The sequence below is a fragment of the Mytilus trossulus genome, unplaced genomic scaffold (genome assembly GCF_036588685.1).
Source record: "Mytilus trossulus isolate FHL-02 unplaced genomic scaffold, PNRI_Mtr1.1.1.hap1 h1tg000234l__unscaffolded, whole genome shotgun sequence".
NCBI lineage: Eukaryota > Metazoa > Mollusca > Bivalvia > Mytilida > Mytilidae > Mytilus > Mytilus trossulus.
The window spans coordinates 2,097,207-2,120,048 of NW_026963315.1; the positions used below are offsets into that span (position 1 = coordinate 2,097,207).

The 22,842-nt window shown below is 30.7% G+C and overlaps 1 protein-coding gene across 1 annotated transcript in view; it reads right to left on the reverse strand.

Annotated features, from left to right (window-relative positions):
- LOC134701331 (retinoic acid receptor alpha-like) overlaps positions 1–16,888 on the reverse strand; it is a 52,304-nt gene extending 35,416 nt beyond the window's left edge. Inside the window, exons 1-2 of the mRNA XM_063562468.1 lie at positions 16,715–16,888; positions 5,377–5,420 (exon numbers count right to left, since the gene is read on the reverse strand). The gene's annotated coding sequence lies outside the window, so the exon portion shown is untranslated. The remainder of the gene's footprint in view (positions 1–5,376; positions 5,421–16,714) is intronic.
- Positions 16,889–22,842: the final 5,954 nt, after the last annotated feature.

Sequence of the window (22,842 nt, forward strand, 5' to 3'; positions counted from 1 at the left end):
TCTTCAACTTTTTACTTGTTTGGCTTTACCACTATTTTCATCTGAGCGTAACTGATAAGTCTTATATGTAGACGAAAGGCAAGTCTGGCATATCAAATTATAATCCTGGTACCTTTGATAACGAACTATACCATATAACATAATTAACATGACTATATTCGTCTTACTAACTTTATTTTTTGGGTGAAATTATCAACTCTGATAGTTCATACAATCCTGTTTTTCATCCAGAACATGCTTGAAATATTTGTCACTGGATATTAAGCAACCAACTACCAATCAATCAGATTTTACTATGAATAGCAAAATTAAGAATTGTATCAGAGTTAAATAAAGGCAACAGTAATATACCGCTGTTCAAAACTCATAAATCCATGGACAAAAAACAAAATCAGAGTAACAAACTAAAACCGAGGGAAACGCATTAAATATAAGAGGAAAACAACAACACAACACTGAAACGCAACACACACAGAAACGGACCAAGCATCAGACAAAACACCACGAGAATAACAAATATAACATGAAAACCAAATACATGAATTTGGGATAGACAAGTACCGTGCCACGTCTTATCTCAATATCTCAAATATAAAAGAAAACACAAACAACTCAACGTTAAAATGCAACACACACAGAAACGAACAATAATATAACAATGGCCATCTTCCTGACTTGGTACAGGACACTTTTAAAGGGGAATAAAATATTTCTAACAGGAGGGAGGCCTTTTCTTATGCAAGTAATTAGATGTGAGTTAACCAATGTGTTGCATCTTTTAACAGGACAGCTTAAAAAATGTGCCCAAAAATTTAACTTTTCTTTGAAAGTCACCTTTGATTCTGTGTAAAAAAAAAATCAGTTAACAAAAATTTTCAGGCATCATAGAGATTATTCAAGGAAAACTTGTTGTACACACCAAAATGGAAATCCTTTTTACGCTGGAATAAACATAAGACATGTGTCCATTATAGAATCACAATTCTACAAACATTATATATGTTACAATGTTAATGTCAAGTAAGAATAAGTTAACTTTGTTGTTAACATAATGCTCATACAAGTGAGAGGTTTAGCTAGCTATAAATGGTTTAATCCACCATTTTCTACATAAGAAAATGTCTGTACCAAGTCAGGAATATGACAGTTGTTATCCATTCGTTTGATGAGTTTGACTTTTTGATTTTGCCATTTGATTAGTGACTTTTGAGTTCAGAATTTTTGTGATTTTACTTTTTAGCATACAACATCAGGATGCAGTGTTGATGGTAGATCTTTTGTAGTCTATATCAAATTTCAATCACAAATTGTCTGTAGACTAATCTGTCTAGACTCAGTGTACTGGTAAATTAGGCAATGTTTTTCCTTGGTGAACATATGGTGGTGGACCCCAGAGGGCACCAAGATTAAACAGTCTTCTCATATTTGAATGAAATAAAATCCTTAACTGTAATTATAACTACATATAAGTCAAATTCTTACAAAATCCATTTTATCAAAAAAATTCATATTTTTCCCCCATCAATTAAATTTCAGATCACAGATGAAAAGTAGACTGAAAATTCAGCTTTAACCAGTCTTTATTTATCCTTAATAAATACCACACATGTTTGAGTTGCATAAATTTAAGTACTGTAGTTTTTAAAAGCAAAAATTAAGTTATATATGAAATATATTTTGATTTCTGAAATTAATTTCCGGATTACCAGTACAGAAAGGTCAATTCCCTTCATGATTTCTACTACATTATTTTATTTGAATGATTCAAATAATACAATTCTGTGTTTAGATCAAAGCTTTCAGATCACCATTTTAATTGAATTAACAATTAATTTGCATTATTTGTTTGGTTTACTTATATTTATTCTTGCAGGAGACTTTACTGGTTTTATATAGGATGTGACCATAATTAGTGTGTAACCTTAGCAACGAAAACACAATTAAATGGACTTGATTTTCAAGTCTCTAATTAAACTGAAATTCAATATAGTTAGGTCAACTGTTTGATGTGCTATTGTAAATAGCGAAGAATTTTAAAAATTTATCTCATTAAAGAGCATTCATATAAATGACTCGCATTTCAATAAGTTGTGAAAATTGTGTTAGACATTTAATAGAGGTATTGTCCAAACAGCCATGACCCATCACTGGTCTTTGGTAGAAATTGAACAAAACTATTGTCATTAAATCAACCGTTTAAATATTTTACTTTTTCAAACGTTCTGCGCCCACTAGATATTCTCCAATTCGATAGACATCATACAGTAAAACAATGTCAACTTCTAACCATAGTTATACTTCGTACGTAAGAGCTTCAAACGAATATAATTTGATGTTTCTTTATCACACTTATATAACTAAAAAGCTTTTTTAAAATAAATTTAAAAAAATTGTAAAAACAATTAACTAGAGGCTCTAAAGAGGCGGTGTCGCTCACCTTGGCATATGTGAATTAATCAAAGGAAGCAGACAGTTCTTGACAAAATTGTGTTTAGGTGATTGTGATGTGTTTGTACATCTTCCTTTACTGAACATTCTTGCTGCTCACAATAATCTCTATCTATAATGAACTTGTCCATGTAGTTTCAGTGGAAAATGTTAGTAAAAATTTACAAATTTTAGGAAAATTGTTAAAAATTGATTATAAAGGACAATAACTTCTTAGGGGGTCAATTGACCATTTTGGTCATTTTGACTTTTTTTTATTCTTAAATTGCTGTACATTATTGCTGTTTACAGTTTATCTCTATCTATAATAATATTCAAGATAATAACCCAAAACAGCAAAATTTCCTAAAAATTACAGCAGCAACCTAACAACCAGTTGTCCGATTCATCTAAAAATTTCAGCGCAGATAGATTTTGATCAGATAAACAATTTTACCCCATGACAGATTTGCTCTAAATGCTTTGGTTTTTGAGTTATAAGCCAAAAACTGCATTTTATCCCTATGTTCTATTATTAGCCGTAGCGGCCATCTTGGTTGGTTTACCCGGTCACAAAACACAATTTATAAACTAGATAGCCTAATAATGATTCTGGCTATGTTTGGTAAAATTTGGCCCAGTAGTTTCAGAGGAGAAGATTTTTGTAAAAGTTAACTAAGATTTACAAAAAATGGAAAAAAAAATACTATAAAGGGCAATTACTCCTAAAGGGGTCAACTGACCTTTTTGGTCATGTTGACTTATTTGTAAATCTTACTTTGCTGAACATCATTGCTGTTTACAGTTTATCTACATCTATAATAATATTCAAGATAATAACCAAAAACAGTAAAATTTCCTTGAAATCACCAATTTAGGGGCAGCAACCCAACAATGGGTTGTCTGATTCATCTGAAAATTTCAGGGCAGATAGATCTTGACCTGATAAACAATTTTACCCCATGTCAGATTTGCTCTAAATGCTTTGGTTTTTGAGTTATAAGCCAAAAACTGCATTTTACCCCTATGTTCTATTTTTAGCCATGGCGGCCATCTTGGTTGGTTGGCCGGGTAAAAAAACACAAATTTTAAACTAGATACATCAATGATGATTGTGGCCAAGTTTGGTTAAATTTGGCCCAGTAGTTTCAGAGGAGAAGATTTTTGTAAAAGTTAACGCCGGACGACAGACGCCGGACGCCGGACGCCAAGTGATGAGAAAAATATTAACCCATCCAACAAATGTTAATTTATATTACTAAATTCTTAATTGGAACTTTTATAAGCCATTTGTGACTTAAAGAACAGTACTTTGAATTGCAAAATGAGGTCTACTTTGAACAGCCATAAAAAAGCTTAATATTTCCTTAAAACAAGAACTTGATTAAAATTTCAACATGTTTACAGAGTTATCTCCCTGTAGTGTTATGTAACACCTTAAGTAACATGAACAAAACTCTCTATAAAATCTCATAAATGACTATTTTAGCACACCAGAATGTGTACTTTATATAATTTCAATATCTTTATTAAATATCCCACCATGGTAAAGTTGATGTGGTTTAAAAGAAAGAAACTTACTGTTTACAAAATGTCAAACTCTAAAAATAGTCCTTAGCTTCCTATACACTGTGCCCTGACACTATAAACCAATAAATACATGATACTTGATGGACAAGATTAGGTACATAAACTTTACATACCTTTGGCCAGATGTTTGACTGATTTTTTTTATCAGTCTACGGTCTGAGTTCAAGAAAAAAAATTAGAATGTCCAAGAAAAATAATGTCCTTTATGTGACATCCTCACAGATTTTTTTCTGTTTCATCAAAGTTCAAGAAAAAAAGTAAGAATGTCCATAAAAAATAATGACCTTCATGCGACATCCTAACACATTTTTTCCTGGTTGATCCAAGTTCAGGATATTTTTTTTAGAATGTCAATGGGAAAAAAAGTATCTATCATTATAATGTAACATCTTTACAAAATGTTTATCTGTTCATGAATAAATATTAACATGTCCAGTGAAAATAATGTCCTAAATGTAACATCAGTAGTATTTTTTCTGTTTGATCTGAGTTCAAGAAAAAAAGTTTTGGTGTCCAGAACAAAAACATTGTCGTTGGACGTGTTCATGTGAGTTGATGAATTTTTTCCCAATGTCTTTTAAGAGCAAAAATTGTTTTGTGACATCTTTTTACCGATTTTTTTCTGTTTGGTCAGAGTTCAAGAAAAAAAGTTAACGTGTCCAGTAAAAAATAGTCCTTTGTGACATTTGTTTATCGATTCTACTTTTTCATATAATGTATATAATCAAATTGATGGATAGACATTTATAACTATACATATATAATATCAATATTAATCATTTCTTAAGTTTGCTGTTACAAAGTTCAACTCATTCTTGTATTATATTTGTGACAGGAGATCAAACTGTGCTGTCTTGAATTGTTTGCTCTTTTTTCGTGCTATTTATATACATATATATGAAGTTTCAGCTAGCCTTATTATTATGTTTATTTGAACATCATGATGGCAAATTTGACACAATTTTATACATCATTCAAAGGTACAAAAAACACAGACCATAAAAAGATATACAAAGTTCTACATAGGTGGCAATAAAATAAATTAGCCAAAAAATATAACTACATGGCTTTAAAAGATTAATTAAGATAATTCAAATTCCATAAAACACTGCTCAGACATTGAACAGTGGAAAACCATAAGGCAAGCTGAGGTGCTTCAGAAGGGTAAAACAGATCCTGCTCTACTTATGGGGGTACCCAACACTTAAGACTAAAATAGATTTGACACCTTTAATTTTCATAAAACTTTGACTTATGAAACACTTTCCTTGACCTGTTGAAAAAAATATCAGATTTTCAAGACATTTGAACCTTGTAATAATCCTTAATCCACACTGAATAATATATAATGTTACTTACATGTAACAGGTCTGTTGTCTTGAAACTAAGTATGTATATGCTACCTGTAAATATATAGATTTATGTAATTGAAGAGAGTCTAATGTATTATAAGCCAGGATATTGAACCTACTACTAATTATTGATAATACTACTGTTATAAATACTTTGTTAGAAAGTTCACTGACCATTTGTACTTTAAGGCCGTGAACATGTCATATTTATTATTACGCTTTAACACTATATTAGACTATGATAATCTTTATAAATGACTCAGAAAATGTCATCTGGTCTCTGAGTGTCAGAATTCAGGAAATTGTTCGTGTTTTTGGTGTTTTTCGGTTGATCATTTTATTTTAGACATTTATGATGATAATTGAAAAGGTCGTGAATATATGTTGTACTTTTTTCACTTGCAATCTCAAGGCTAAAGACGTTACCCTGATCAGTTTAAAACAAGACATTTTTGTAAAGATTGAAAATTTTATTCCATCTGGAATCCTGCACTAGAAAACCTCTGATAAACAATAAATGACATCAAAAACACCTTCAAATTTACAACAGGGAAATAGTATACTTATTCTTTTTTTTCAATTTTTCATGGATTTAAATGTTTATATAAATAGCAAAGTATGCATTTTTTTATGCAGGCTTGATTGCAGATTTTGCCTAACTCAATGTAATTTTAAATCAATATTAGTGAATCATTAGTTTACTATAATGTAATTTCAAACTCAAAGTAAATTTGCACAATGATAACTTTTTACTCAATATGTATTAATGTACACAATGGTAATTTCTATAACTCATTGTTCATTTACTCAATAGGTAAATTTAACTCAAAGTAAATTTACATATAAATTATGGTTATTTCAAACTCTGAGGGTGAATTTAAATTTACTCAATAGAAATTTTAAACTCCAATTTAAGATTACACAATATTATTTATGCTAATTTGAACTCAATTCAAATTTACAGGATTTGATTATTTTAAACTCAATTTAAAAACCAATGGTAATTTCAAACCTAATATAAATTTAAACAATGGTGGTTTCAAACTTAATATCAAATATAGGCCAGCACTTATTGAATACAATAATTATTAAATATACAGTACATATAGCATCATAATTATCTTATACTAATGGATTTGCCATCTGATGAATTCAAGTGGGTTTTATGCCATGTTGTTTTGATCTTAACATCAGATTAAATTAGATTCCCTGGAGTAGTATTACAATTCTTCTTGTAATAAAAAACAATCTACTTCAATCATGGTAGATATTTTTTCATTGAGAAGAAATATCCTCTTCATTTAAGGGGCACAATAGGGTCAAGTTGTAATACTGTAAGTTGAAGTGAAAAAGAAAGATATATTATATATATGGTTTATAAATACATGGATAAAAATTCCCCAAACAGAGGCAGATTTAGGGGAAGGGCTAACAGTACCCAGACCACCTCTTTAGTGGGTGGATTTGGTTGATTTGCCAGGGAATCACTGAAGCCTGATTTGAGTAGGGCCCTCCCTTGTGAAAATTTCAGAAGCCTCTGGAGCTGCACTGCTAACATCATCTGTCAAAAAAAAGGAAGGATCTACTCTTTTTATATTGCTGTTCTTCATCTCAAAATCACAATGCGATCTTCAATAAAGGCAAATGTATACACCTCAAACAAATTGAAAGTGGCCAGTACTTGTTGGAGGGAAATTCCTCATGCTATTTCCACATATACAGTTAAGACTACAGATCAATTAATGCTTTCAAAACGGTCATATATTCCTGTCATTTCTATAATGTCCGGTAAAAGTCCAGCTGAGCAAAGCATGAAACGGTCATCTACTTTTTAGTCTTCAAGGCTTTTTCAGTCATTTTAACATAATTATCGATCTTTTTGACCCAACCTTGTGCCTTTAACTTCCACACTCAGATGCCTAAGAATACAAAATATGTAAAGCCTATTTAGAGTATTGTTATACTCAGCTTGACGAAAATTAATTCGGTTTGTTTCAAATTTTTATAAAACTTTTGACAAAATATTTACTTTGACCCTTTGACATAGTAAAAAAAAAATTAAGACTGAACCACACCCTTAATTGGAAAAATTTCATTGGTTATTATAAAAATAGCAGTTTGACATAGCACTAATTTTGATCATTGAGAAACTAATGATATTTCCTTTTAAAGCAATGGAATGTGATTGAAACATTCAGCTGATTTTCACAGAGTTATCTCCCTGTAGTGTTATGTACCACCGTAACCTAAAGGGCAAAATAATCTATACTGTATGCACTCAAACATGATACTTTTTTCATAAACAAATAGTAAAATGGGTCCACAGCTGTTACTACATTTCTATCTTTAATTCATTCATATAAAAAAAAAATTATATATGTATATTTATCATGTATAATATAAGCTTATATCAAAGCAGTTGAAAAAAAAAATATAATGTCTAATTCTTATTAAGTTTAAATGCTTCAAGGGTGTTGTTTGTGAGGGTTTTTTTTATATTGAGTCACCTCATTGAGTTTTTGATTATTTGATTACTTGGTCATTTTTTTTAGTGATTATGTGATTATTTGATTACCAAACCATTTCATGACTTTTTGATTACTTGTTGATCTAGAACTGTATTTTTGATTATTTGATTACCTTTGTTTTAAATGATTAATGATTATGTGATTATATTGGCAAAACATTTGTGATTATACGATTACTTGAACATCCCCATGAGGGGCCTCTATATTCAATTCAAAAGCATGTAGAAATGCAGTTCTTCTTATATATTCTTTGATCATATATTGCAAACTTTTATGTTAAACAGTGCATTCTGCATTTAATTTTGCAACACATTTTCTTAAGAAGGAACAAAAAAAGCTCACTCCACTATCATAACTATACTGTGCAACCCATTACAACAAAACCATCAAAAAGCTATTTTCAAGTTATTGGCTTTCACAATAACATCACAAAACATAAAGAAATATAATGTGTTTCCCAGGGACACAAGCTATTGTTAGTACCATCTGTTTATTTAACTAAGGAATTTTGTTGTAAGTCACATTCAGAGTGGTCTGACCTGGTCATTTCTGGTCAGTCACACAATGGGGTACCAGGAGGGTTCCACTTACACTTGTGATAAATGTTGGTAAAATATATTAAACAGTGGTTAACACTTAGGTCATGGCATTCATAAACAAGTTGTATAGCTTACAGAGAGTTGATTAATTGTTCTTTAGAAAGCTATGACTTTAATGTATTTGTTTATTTTTTGTTTTCCTTTTCATTTGTAATTGTGACATTTTAACCTGACCTTGACTTGTACTGTAATATAGGGTTATTGTATGAATAATAATTGATGAATATTGCCTCAGTACATTTGTATATTTCAATTAATTTTGCACATGCTACATATTCAGTACAATAAATATTCTTAAAAGAACAGTATGCACCTATGAAATTTATGCAATAACCTTTCATTGTATAGCAAAGCTTTAAAAACAGCTGTTTTAAAACATGTTTTATTTCATGTAACGTTCCTTTTTTGATTCTTTCTTTGCACTAAATATAAGTGCAATATAACATGTAATTGCAAGCTCAAGTATTTCAGGTTAGCATAGGTGGATCCAGGGGGACCTGGGTGGCCAAGGCTTCCCTTTTGTAGGATATATTTGGTTGATTATATATGGAATTACAGAGGCATGACTGGAGTCCCCCCTTTAGTCAGTCAGCGCTCCTCCCCTTTATGAAAAGTTCTGGATCCACCATTGGTTCAATTCTGTATACAATAAATGTTGTTGCTATACCATCATGTTATTTTCTGATGCTTAAACACTGCACCACAGGATTTTTTAATCCTCACATCTTTCTCAAACCTCAAACTAATAGCAACAGAAAATGTTTCAGTTATAATCTATAGCATTAAACCCCAAATATACACAGAAAAAATCCCATAAAAGATAACTTGAGGAAAACTCAAATTTTGCATTTTTAATTTCTTATGGAAATTTACATCGGAAAGGGAGATAACTCCGCTAAAATGAGGTTTTTTTGTCCGTTTGTGGTTGATTTTCTTAAAATTCAGGTAAAATATAATACTTTGATGGGGTAATATTAGTTCATATTTGACTATATTATATCAAATCTTCATCTCATGAAATGTCCTTATGGGTATTTTAATTTTTTTGGGATACAGTTTTCATTTAAGAAATTTCAAACTTTATAATGGTTTTGTGACCATTTTGAAAAAAATAATGTGATTATTTGGTATTGTTTGTATTTGTACATTGTATTTGTTCAGCACCTCCCTTGTTTAAAAAAACTTTAAACCACAAAAAGAAGAGTATATGCTTAATAAGTTATATTCAATTTTAGATTCTTTACCTTGACATGCTAAAAAATTTAATAAATGCATGGTAAACTAATGAATTATAAAATCTAGGTTGTAGCTTGATAAAAAGATAGGAATTAAGACACCTTTAGAGTTGTTTGTTATACTCTAAACAGGGATAAAACATCAAGAATCAATACATCCTGTTGAATAGAAGCGGTAGAGTTATAATTTAATATCAATTTTTACTGATATATCTGCCATTTTTGGAGTTATCTCCCTTAACAATGCAAATTTCCATAAGCATTTTGAAATCATGATTTTTAAGTTTTCCTTGAGTAAGATTTTATGGATTTTTTTCTGTGTATTTATTTGGGATATAATACTACAAATTTATGCTAGATCTAATTAGGTGCATGTACTTGATGTAGCAGTCTGAGTCTTTTAAGCTGCAAAAATATAGTTCATGTTCATATCTCCCTATCTATATCTATGAATACCATAACAAATTTATGGACAATTTTTGGTGAGCACCCTTAATAAGTAATGATTTTTCTTTTTAAACCAAATCTAAATTTTAGGTCAAGAACCTTTGAAACTGACTTGTATTTAAAATATTAAAAAGAAAATTAAATCAATTTCCAACATTCACTTTTTTTTTTCTGACAGATGGTGTAATATTAATTTATATAATTGACAAATATGAAATTATTTGCTATTTTATTATTGAGTGCAAGTATATAGGCTTTTCATTGACACCTCCTAACAAAAGAGCTATAACATTAGATACATTTAGCCTAATTTTTCAAATTGATTTGAAAGTTTAAATTAATTGACCATGCCACAAAATACTGGGGTGAAATATTCTAATTTATGCAAACATTTGTATACAAGAATCACTCAATAAAAACCTTTTTTCATCGCTGTTGTAAAAAAAAAACCACAGCAGTTTTTTTTAACATCTTTTAACATAATCCTCTTTCACAAATGTTGTATAAAAAACAGTATTTTTATAATAAATCGAAAGACGTCCAAGGGTTTGAACTTTCACTCTTCTGACAGTGTTTTGTACTTGAATGAACCTTATGTCAAATATTGACAAAGAAATGTTTTAATATTAATAAAACTAAGAACATTAACCTTGTTTAAGTGAAACTAATTGCCAATAAACACAGAGATGTAATGCTAGGGAATATTTATAATGTCTTAATGGCTAGGAGATGGTTATGTCTGTTTTAAGTACCATCCACAAGGGTCAACCCCATACAATCAAGTCTTTCAAGTCTGTTATAACAGATATGGACTCAAAATTGTATGCATTATTAATTAAATGTAATATGGGATAAAATAAACAAGACAACAACTTATAAACAACAACAATCAAGCTTTCAAAAACTTTCATTGAACTTTCAATGTGCTGAAAACTTTCTTTCCATATATAATATAACAGCAACTTATTTCTGTGGAATGGCTATGCTTTCTTATATTTCAGCTCAAAGAATAAGAAGATGTGGTCAGAGACAACTATCCAACAATGTCCAAATAATGTGGATTAAAGAAATAAAATTGAGAATGGGAATCGAAAATGTGTCAAAGAGACAACAACCCAACAAAAAACACTGAAGACCGATAACCTAAGACAATGACATAACAGCATAACATCGAAAAGCGGGAAATGGTTTGAGTCATCAGATTAGCTTGATGCACAACATTAACTAACATAATACAACAGACATAAAAGTCCTATACTTGTAGTCACTGAAAGACTGAGGCCATGGATATCAAAGCCATAAGGACAATATACTGCCAATGCCATGGCTAAAAATGAAAAAGACAAGGAGACAAATAAAAATACACAAAAAACAACATTGAAAAAATGGGGGTGATCTTAGGTGCTGAGACTGATTGATAATTGAGCTTTATAATAATAAAAAAAAATGAAATCATGTAGTTCCTGAAATATAACAGGAGGTCCTCAATTATTTAATGATATCCAGAATTTTAATTTATATATAAATGTTCCAAAATGTTCCAAGAGCTCCTTAACCCTTAAATTTCCTCCATGGATACTATTTTTTTAACATACTTGATTCACATAGGATTTTTTCAATAAAAAAAAATCCTCATGTTTAAAGTATTAATGCATTGCGAAAAACGAATATTTCATCAATGAAATTTCAGTCATAGATTCTCATAAATATCCTTTTTATATTAGATACAAATTCTATTAAGTCTGATAAAGTTTTTTCGTAGTTGAGACATTTCAACTGAGACACTTCACAGGCGTCAAAGGGCGTCATTATGGAGGAATGGTTAAATACAATATTGTTTTACTTAATCCACACCTCCCATATATATTAAAGAACAACCACAACATTAAATATTCATGAATATGAGTTTGTTTACAAAAATGAAATGAAAATATCATAGAACTGTACTTTAACAAAAATACTTTAAACTGACAAATATTGATAAAATATCACATTTAAAATCAATGTACTTTAGTGGAGGAAGTTCAACGATTGTTCAAAGTGTTATATAAGTGCAGAAAGTTCAAAGAGTGATTTTGTTATTTTATTATGTTTCCCCCTATTTAAGAGAAATACCAATATATGTTATAAGTTTATAATATAATGAATTCATAAGAGACTGATTTTTTTTATGATATTGGTTATTATTCTGAGCCTTTTAGATAGAAATACAATTTATATATTAACTATATATGAGTGTTGATAATGAAGAAATTGAAATATATAAGAGTTGATCTCACGAAGATTGGTTAATCGTTTGTAGGTTTCGTCAGCCAGCTAGCTTAAAAGATGGACAAAAGATACCAGAGGGAGAGTCAAACTCATAGACAGAAAATAAACTGGCAACGCCATGGCTAAAAATAAAAAAGACTTACAGACAAATAATAGTACAGAAGACACAACATCTAAAACTATAGACTAAGCAACACGAACCCCACCAAAAACTTGGGGTGATCTCAGGTGCTCCGGAAGGGTAAGCAGATTCTGCTTAAATTATTGGTACAATTTCAACTCTGGTGGATGAAGGTTATAAAGGAAATTATTTGGCACCAGTGAAATAGACTATTTTCATATTACCAACTTTTGACTCCTTATTTATAATTTTTCAAGACAAGTTTCCTACTCTGTGGTAATCTAGCTGTCAAGTAAGAGCAACTAAGACCCTGTTTACACTGGCTGGCAACAAAATTGAATCGATCTTTATTTGAATCAGTTTTAAAAAGACCAGCTCCGGTCTACATTGCACCAGCAAGATTGATCGAGATCGATCTTATTTAATCCAGTACGTTCACACTACAACATTAAAAGAACCAGTCTGACCTTCATTTTCCTATCTAAATATAACAAACACCTGAAAAAAGATAAATCGTGATTGATCTAAGAGTTTACACCAAAAAAAAGATAGATTCAAATAAGATCCATCTTTTTAAAACCACCTCTAGAGGTAGACTTGTTAATTCCGATTGAAAATCGATCTTGCCCGTTTACACTGGACAAAAGATTGATCTTAGTAAAGATCGATCTTTTTTGTCAGTATAAATGGGGTCTAAAAGTAGCAAAACAAACTAACACCGAATTAGACTATTTACCGGATTTGAAATCACATAAGCAACATGACGGGTGCCACATGTGGAGCAGGATCTGCCTACCCTTCGGGAGCAACTGAGATCACCTCTAGTTTTTGGTGGAGTTTGTGTTGTTTATTCTTTGGTTTTCTATGTTGTGTCATATGTACTATTGTTTGTCTGTTTGTCTTTTTCATTTTTAGCCATGGCGCTGTCAGTTTGTTTTAGAGTTATGAGTTTGACTGTCCCTTTGGTATCTTTCGTCCCTCTTTTTTAACAACGACAATAAACTGTTTAATGTTTTCTGTACATGACAAAATCATCCAATGCATTTATTTCTTTCCCAAAATTACACCTTTTGTAACTATTAAATATTCAAAGCTTTATAAACCTTACCATGATAACAATGTATGTTCCTTTTATAGATAGATGAACCAGCTGTTATGATATAGTGCAGAAAAGTCACTTTGACATCAAGAACATGATGAAATTGACATGTTTAATTTAAAATTACTATTTCTGACCCACATAGTGTGTGGCAAAATGGATATGACCAAAGACTATTTTAAAATATTTTACACACATTTACATCTTTATAAAAGACGTCTGATTACAAAATGTTTTTATTTGGGGGTAACCAATTCGCATGAATAAAGGTGAACAACTGCTGTACATTCAGAAGTTTAAATTAAATGAAATGTTTGAATTATAGAGAAAAATGCGACAAGTTTTCATTGCAATAGTTCAGACTCCAAGTTCTAAATTTTTGGATTTTTCTCAATATCACAAAAATGAAAATTGCATTTTAGCTACGGTAAATTGGAAAATGTTGGAGGACTAGTATGCATGTGTTAAGTCTTTTGTAATTTGCTAAAAATTTGATCAGGCTGTTGGTTCTTGATATTTGAATTGTTTTATATTTAGTCCTCATACTCATGCCAAAACTTGAAATTATGGCTAAATACTATGCAGCTATAAAGTATTGGAATTGCTAATAATGTCAAAGGCGTTATATGTACCGTAACCTACATATACTTTGTTTAGTCCATGTCTGGTTAATAATAAGTTGCCACATAATGGCAGTCATGCCACATCTTCTAATTTATTTTATATATATCAGTATCTTGTTGTTATTAAAAACTCAATTTTATCTGGTACTGAATCATTCATTGAAGAACAATAACTCAGGATATTCAATAGGACACAGAAACAACAACAATGTCACAAGGGTCAACATAAACTAGGTGGACACAAATGTTGGTCAAAATAACAATATAAATTGTCAACTTGAGTGATGTTGTAAAGGGATATTGATCCGGACAGGAAAATCAAAGGAAGTAAATATCGTGTAAATGTCTTGTAAATGTTACCCTCCTACAGATTCGTGTTACATCTTTGTTAAACTTGGTCCATAAAAAAATTTCCCGTCAAGTATTATTTACAATAAGAACTTGTTGCAATCTAAAAACTGCAATGATATATTAAGACTGATTAAAAGAGGGACAAAAGATACCAAAGGGACAGACAAACTCATAAATTGAAAATAAACTGACAACGCCTGGATAAAAATGAAAAAGACAAACAATAGAACACATGACACAACACACACAAAAAGGATATGAGACCCTTTTTAACCAGTTTATAGCTATAGGCTGTGACTTTCTCACATAAAATCAGATATAACTTAATTTGATCTTAACTAAAACAAAATGCGACCAAACTTTCTATTTCATTTTAAAGTCAGAATGTTCATAAATAAATTAAAATAGTTTTCAAAAAGCTCAGCTCTTTATTTCCATACCAGACTATCAGAAATTCTCAAAGACAATTCTCAACAATGCTCAATTAGAAGGGCAAAGCTCAGAGTTGAAAATTGCATGTGTAAATTTTGAACAGCGTTTTAGATGCTCAAAGTTTATAAAGTGTTATATTTCATATTCTGACCAAGGCAACATTTCAACATTTAATGATTTATATTGAATGAAGAGATATTGCTTTAATTGCCCTACTGTTAACCATTTAAAAAAATTGGCCCAACAAACAACTGGTACCCTGTTTGACCACACATCAGCTTGAGCTCCATGTGACTTATAATTCTATTCCCATGATTATTGAAATAAGAACCACACAGATAGAAATCTATACATTATGCAAATAAACATATTGGAACATTAACTTCTTTCAGACTTTTTATCTAAATAATCAAAATATGATCAGAGTAGCTTATCATAAGTTTAACACTAAGGTCGAGTGTACTAGCATATGATTTTTAAGTACATTCTAGGTTTGAGCTACCATTTTATTTTGTGTTCTTCATTGTGTTTTCTGTTACTGCCATACCGGTAGCCAGGGGGAGGTTCAGAGGGTTTGGAAGAACCCCCCCCTTGAAAACAAATAAGCACTGTTAAAGTCAATGGTCTGTTCGAATTGTGACTGTTTAAGTCGAGTTTGTGTCCCCCCCCCTTGGAAATGCCTGGTTACGGGCCTGTCTGCAAACATACTTGAACCTTAATATTCTTCAAATAATTAACTTACTGTATGCAAAGAGGTTGAGAAGGACAATAATTTTTCAAAAACACAAACTTGATCTGTAATTCAATAATTAAACTTAAAAATGTATGGCCAAGGACAGATGGTTTGCAAAGTTCAGTGTGCCTTTTATGGACCAGTGAATTGTCAAGGACAGATAAACCACCAAGGACAAATGTATTGCCAAGGACAGACACATAGCCAAGTATACATGTACTACAAGTACATATATTGATTCTTTTTTGCCAAGGTAAAATGAACTGTGACTGATATATGATTTGCCAAGATGAGATGTAGCCTCAGCCAAATGCAGATGGTTTGCTAAAGTGAGATGAACTCTCAAGGACAGATGCTTTGCCAAGTTGAGATGTTCTGCTAAAAAAAAGTGATTTGTCAAGGTGAAATGTACTGCCAAATACAGATGCTTTGCCTAAGTGAGATGTACTGTTACAAATGCAGATGCTTTGCCAAAGTAAGATGTATTCAATTTGCCAAATACAGATGCACTTAGGACAACTGTATTTTCACAAGGTAAAATGTACTGCCACTCCTAAGGACAGATGTATACTATAAACCAACTAATTTTTGTGAGCGATTTTTTTTCATGACTTTCCTCGAGTAAAAAAATATCGAAAATATAAATCATCACGAAAATTTCAAACTTTAAATACATGCTCTTCCCTTTTTTTCTACATCAAGTGAAACTATCGTAGATAAAAGAATAAAATCACTACGAACTATGCAAGACAGGGCTAAACAGGAAATAAGTAACCATGTATATAAGTTGGTATACAGTAGTCATCAATATATAAGTCATGGTCAAGTGTTTTGCCAAGGACAGATTGATTACTAAGAACATATCTATTGCCATGATAGATACAATGATCACACTAATCTTCTTACCTTTCTAAGTGTCCTGGAATAAGTCACCTTCTTGTAATAGGACTGGTGATCTTCAACTTAATGAGTCCTGAAAAACAAACCCTTTATCACCATAGACTTGGTTTAAATCCTTTGATGAAGTCTTGATTTTCAGGGGAGGTAACTGTACAATCCAAAATCACTGTTCTACACTTTTACTCAAGACTACAAAGAGAAAAAAAAATACTGGCATTATGATTTAATACTACAAATAAGGTTTGATGCTATAACATATAAAACCAACTTCATATTCTTACATAAATAAGGCCGTTAGTTTTCTCGTTTGAATTGTTTTACATCGTCTTATCGGGGCCTTTTATAGCTGACTATGCGGTATGGGCTTTGTTCATTGTTGAAGGTTGTACGGTTATCAATCATAGCAAATGCAGAATTCAGTTGAAACCTTATATGGTAGGGTTGTCTTAATCTTGCAATATAGTGAATGGTTTTACTTTGTGTTGAAGGTATAACTGTGTCTTTAAGATCAAGAACAACAATAAACATGATAAAAGTGCTCTGACCTTTGGTTTTTGGTTTAAGTACAAAAAGGGCAGAAATTCAAGTTAAATGTAAAAGCTTATGGATTGCTGAATGAATTTCATTTGGTGATGGGAAAAGCTTACATCATGCCTTTAGCCATGTTAGCCAGATAAACTTAAACGGTGACAACATAATTATAGGTCATACATATCAAGTAGACCGTCAGTTACAAGACTAAGTTTTCTTCCAAATAAAAACCTAGATTAAGAAAATTTGACTGATAGGAGTTTCTTTAAATAAAATCCCTACTCATTGTGGCAATAAGCAAAACAAGATACCATATAGCGGGTTATTTTCGCGGGTGTAAAATTTCGCGTTTTTCATTGAATAAGGTATATGAAAAATTTTGGCGGTTATTATTTTGGCGGACTCAACATATTTAACATTACCTTTGCATGTACACTTTTAAATTGGCGGAATTTATTTTGGCGATTTTGTTCTTTCCGCGAAAATAAGCGAAAATTTACACCCCGCGAAAATAACCCGCTATACGGTATCTTGCTATTATTTCTAATTAACACCTGGATTGATCATTTAGTAAGGATAAAGCCTTCATCATCCTTTTAGCAATGATGTACCTTAAAAATATGAAAACAAATTAAGTATATTAAGAAGAGATTGACCGTCAGGAGTTTTCTTTAAATAAATAAAAGCCTAGCTAGATTAAGAAAATTTGACTGATAGGAATTTCTGTAAATAGAATCCTTACTCATTGTTGCAGTAAGCAAAACAAGATATCTTGCTACTTTTTCTAATTAACCTGTATGTTCTAACACCTGAGCATCATCAATATCATTGTGACTGGGTATTAATCAGAAAACAGATATATTATATGTTAGATCTTCACATGGCATATAAGCTCATATTCCTTAGGTCAGTGTACTAATATCCTCGACTCATCAGGCGAAGTAGATATAGGGCAAACACCTTGATTAAAGAGCCAGTATCCACAGTGGTGGATCCAAGGAGGGGGTGTTCCAGGGTTAGAAACCCCCTTTTTTGACAATCAATGCATTTGAATGGGGACATTATAGTTGGAACCATTACCCTTTATCCTGCGTAATGGGTACCCCCCTTTTTATCCTATGGCTAGATCTGCTTTGAATTACCCTATTTCCAACATAATTATTCATAAATAATTACTATTTCCATATATGTTTCATCTTGGTTTTAATTCAGTTCATACCTCCTTAATTATCAAGATACATTAGGGTACCTGAATGGTACATAATGCAACCTTAGTTAAATTTCATGAGGACTTCGATCATTATTTAGATTTGCCTTCTATTGGATTCTGTATATTTCCTTAAATTTTAAGGGAATTACAATTTTAACAGTCATTGCTGGATGGTATTTTTAAGGTCTTATACATATCTGTAAACAAATCTATGGACATGTGGATGAGTCAAACTTAAAGTATTCTGCTAAGTATGCTTATAATATTCTAGGCCTAAAATTAATCAACTCAAACTTGAGTTACAAGACTACAAATTAAAGGGCAAGAACTCATCTGAATTTACTTCCAGACAGGAGAATTTATGGACTATGAATTGCAAAATCCTCTTCTACTGAATCTCTGACAAATTTAAAATGTCACCAGAACTGATTGAAAAAAAAATACCTTATCAATTATCACTTAAATACTTGATAATAATGGCTTGAATTACTAATTATTTTTTTAGGACTTATATATATATTTATTGCTATTTTGTGCATTTTTCCTTTAATCTTTTTTGTGATAATTTTTCATATCATGCTACTTGCTTTAGATGGAAAACTATGGCTAGAAACTAAGGAGGCACATGGCGTAAAATAGCAATAAACAGATTATCATTGGTCATCTCAACTTGATTGCTTTTCTCGCTTTTGCTGTACTGGCTCAAGCGAGAAAATCAATCTCGTTGAGATGACCAATGATAATCTATAAATATATACATGTATATACTATATAGCCTGCTTAATAACACATTAGACTACAATACCCCAGGACATAGAATAAACATCCATTATCACATGTCATATGTGTACTTTTAAGATGTAGGTTGAAAAATGACCTTAGTATGAGTTAAAGAATGACCTTTAGTAAAAAGCGTTAACTCTCAAAATTATACATGGGAGTCTGCCAATATCTATTTTTTAGAAATTAAAAAAATTCACTCTTGCAACATCTGCCTGACAAGGTGAATGTCAGATCTCAAATTTTGAACGAAAAATTATCATTACAATTATAACTCTTCTCTTTAATGTATGTATGTACTGGGTTGAGTTCAATATCGTAGCAGCTATGTAGTGGCTATGTAGCTGCTATCTTTACCTATGTAACAACTAGTCTATAAGCTACACATTCAATAGTAAAAATCTACGTAGCACTACAATATTGAACGCAACCCATGTAAATACCTCTGTTGTCTGAAGCTCATCTCAAAAGCTGTGACAGTACAGTGGAATCCAAAGCAATTTAAGTCAGATAATACGCTTTAAAAGCAATACACTCCCTATCAGGATTAATGTAGATGTGTCACTTAAACAACAATTTTTTACAAGGACAATCAAGGCCAACATAAAGGGAGTGCTAGGACACCCAGAAGTCTGATATATTATGGTGGAGGAAGTGGCAATTTACACAGAGAAAACCTTACCAACCCTCTGCTGTTAACCTTAATCCTAGGTAATTTAAAGATCAAGCTCAATATTGTACCTTGTACATTAAAGCTTGCTTCAAACACACAATCTCAGAATTCTGAAACTCATAAGAAGACACTGGCTTGTGTTTAATGTAGAAAAAGTATTAACTACTTAGTCCACCTCAATCACCTCCACTCTCTCTAAATATAATAACTTTATGATATAGGTTGAAGACTTTACATAGGTACTTAAACTCTGTTGTCACTATCAAAGTTAACTTGGTCAAACGTTTTCTGTGACCAGGTAAACATGTCCATATAGATTCAAAAATTTTCATATAATCAACTTGGTTCAAGTCAATCTGTGGTAAAAAAAAATTCTGCACCGTAAATTGAAAATTACCGCCAAAGTCTATTCGAGTTTCAAAAAAAAGTGTGAGATTCTATACATATTCGTCATTCTGCAAAGTTTTGGATCAAAGTTTTCTAGGATATTTATCATTATAGTATTTTTTTTATAGTCGAACAGATGCCTGTAAGTTAATAAAATCAAAGACTTTAGAGATGTTTAAGTTATGATATTATATTTAAGTTTATAACAAATTGTTATCATATTTGTTTAGCAAGCATTTTCTGAAGTAATATTATCATTAGTTTAACCAACATTAATAATCAATTAATGTAAAGCCTTAATTACTTTGAAGCAATTTTTCTAACTACAGAGGACTTCAGAAATTAACCTAATTGATTTAATGTTGAAGTTCATATTTTATAAAACATATAGAATTAAACAAATCACTTTTATCTACAAATTAATTAAGCGCGAAGTAATTATTCTAAAAACGTAGAGGTCATTGACAATTCAATCACGGAGCAAGTTAAAACATATTCAAATTCCCAATCATGTATTTTTCCATAATTTTTAAGAAATTTAAATTGAATTAAAAAATTGTTCATTCTTATCAGTGAATCAATTCTAATTCAAATGGATTATAAAATTTTATTCAAATTGTTTCATGCTTGAAACTCTTACTGTGTGGATTTATTTATTTTTTAGGGTAAATGCTTGTTTTTCATGGATTGAGGAAAAAATGTATTTTCATGGATATTTGGTTACATGGATTTGCCGACATATACAAACATTTATAGCATATATAAATTTAAGGCTTCGTTGATTGAGGAAAACAAGTTTATTTTCTTGTAGTACCTAAAACATGGATTTGCCAACTTCTACAAACAAGAATATATAAAATTTATGCTTTATTATACATTTGTATTCTTTATTGACCAAACAGATGAAAAGCATGAAAATTTATATTTATAAACTTTTTTCATATTGACAACATTGTGACCGAAAATGATTCATCTGAAATACCCATTACTAATTACTAAATGATTAGAGAAATTAATGCATTAATTAATTAATTACTAGATTAATCGATCAATTAATGAACCTGAATGTGTTTCATTAACATATACATATGTGCAAAAATCAAAAGTACAAATGAACCCCCATCTTCATATGCAAAAGATGTATATAACTAAAAGATAATTACCTCAAATTTCAGAAAATGTTTGTGGAATTCAGTCCATAACATCCACACTTCATTAATTTTGAATAAATTCAGAAGTCTGAATAAATGTCATATGATATAGTTATTATTTGACAATAAAACCAAATTAGGTCAATCTCAAAAGTTCATTCACTACAATTTAATATCCAAGGTGAAAGTAATCAATATCCCACTTCAATTAATTAATTAATTGATTAATTGATTAATTAGTTAATTGACATATAAAATCAATAAACATGCATCCACTTCAATTAAAGTCCAGTGTAGAAAAAAGTTGAAGAAACTAACTCTGACAAGTTATATCCACATAACTGTCCAACATAACTTCAGAATTGTAATAATGTAACTAAAAATAGAATTCTGAACAAAATAATATTGCCTTGAGTCATTCAATAGTTGGTCAGTCTAACTCCAAGGTCTGGTGCCCTGTGTTAACCGCTGGATGACCCTTTGTATTACATCACACTCCTAAACTGGGGCACCCTAAAGGATGTTATTTAATCTAACATGAACATCAGTTAAAACCTTTAGGGTATAATAAATACAAGGATATGTGCTACATTGATCAAAACAATCAGAAAACTAATAAAAAACAATAAAACTGATTAATTCTATTGGTCACAAATATGAAAATAACTCTACCATAAAACATAGTAAATTTGTGGTTTAGTTTGATTTCTTTTTATTGTTTTGTTTATCTAAATAATTTAAAGTAAATAGCAATTGAAAAGCATAATTTCTTTTTGTTTTCATTTACTTTTTTTAATAAATAAATATTTTATTCATTTTCAATTTAAATCAATGCCTTGTGGTGTGTGTGTATTTATGTTGACTTCTCTCAATGTCGATCTACCTAATCTGGTTTAGAAATTAAATGAAAGAAAGTAGTACATGTATTCTCCACAATAGTACACAATTTATATTCACATTTAACTAGAGGACATTAAAGCATGGAAATTCTAACATGTAGCTTTCAAGACTGTATAATGGATTTGAAATCGAAACAATATTTGATTAATTTCATTCTTTTTTTTGCTTTCAATCTCAATTAGTCCCTAGGTGCCCATACAGGAACTAATTTCACTCCTACATACAGATTAATGTATGTTTCCAAGAAAATACTATATTTATTTGTTTATTAATTTATATGAGGTGAAAATTGGGAATCCAATATTCAACAGTAAACCATCATCCCAGACTTCAAAATTTTTCTCTTGAATTGGACAAAACAGAAAACCATAAGCTGGTCCAGGATCCCCCCTTTATTGTGGGAAAAAAATGGTTGGTTATATAGGGAATCACAGAAGTATGACTGACCCCCCTTACAAAAAGTTCTGAACCCGCCACAGAAAACTGCAGTGAGTCATTTTTT